The sequence below is a fragment of the Rousettus aegyptiacus genome, unplaced genomic scaffold (genome assembly GCF_014176215.1).
Source record: "Rousettus aegyptiacus isolate mRouAeg1 unplaced genomic scaffold, mRouAeg1.p scaffold_m13_p_8, whole genome shotgun sequence".
Taxonomy (NCBI): Eukaryota; Metazoa; Chordata; class Mammalia; order Chiroptera; family Pteropodidae; genus Rousettus; species Rousettus aegyptiacus.
Window position 1 is genome coordinate 25,371,822 of NW_023416311.1, and position 919 is coordinate 25,372,740.

Here is a 919-nt window from a genome sequence, read left to right on the forward strand (position 1 = left end):
TAATTATCTATTTATTATGATTCTTATTTATCAAAGATACAGATGTGTGTATAAAATATACATAAGTATGTTTTAAAGAAAGTGATCATTTTACTCATTAAACTCCCAAGTAACCACTTTTCTAAAAGAAAAAATATACATTGTCAATATTAAAAATTTCATAAATGTTTATATATCAAAAATAAAACAGAAGCAGCCTCTATGCACTGTACATAAATAAAATGTATTTTAAACACATTGTAATTTTCTAGTCAACCAGTCTTTATGTCTGCGGAGCTTTATGCTAATCTCCAGCCTTCCAGCTCCTTCTCCAAGTGCCCAACAGCTTGAAGGTAGGTGACTTCACATTCCAGGTTTCAATATCATTTCACTCTAGGTTACCGGGATCTATAGAGCTCTTCTTCCTGAGGTCTGGAAATTTGGAAGGAATATTCCAATTTAACAATTCTACCCATTCATCCCTTAGGGTAAAACAACCAAGCAGCTTAGTGAGAGTAGAGAGATACAGCATGATTTCTTTTTGTCCAAATTTCTCTTCAGCTAATGAAACCCACCTGAATTGTCCTTTGTGGTCTGTCAGCTGCCAGTCTTCCAGTGTGCAAACCTAGCACACAGGTCTTAAACTACTGCTAATCAACTTGCATGGATTTATTACAATCAGAGGTTCCCCAAAAAGAAAAACTATTTCTTGTTTAGGTTGAACTTCCTAAGAAAATTAAATATTTATAAATTTTGGGTTGGAGGTTGAAAAAATGAAAGAACTAAGAGGACAAATAGTTGCTGTCCTTGAAATGCTGTGTGTCATCAGTGGGACTCGTGGCACCAAAAAGTGAGAAAATGCAGACAAAACACCAGGTGGTGTGCAAACATAGTTGTCAAATTCATAGATCCAGAAAAAGGTATTCCTGCAATTTATCTG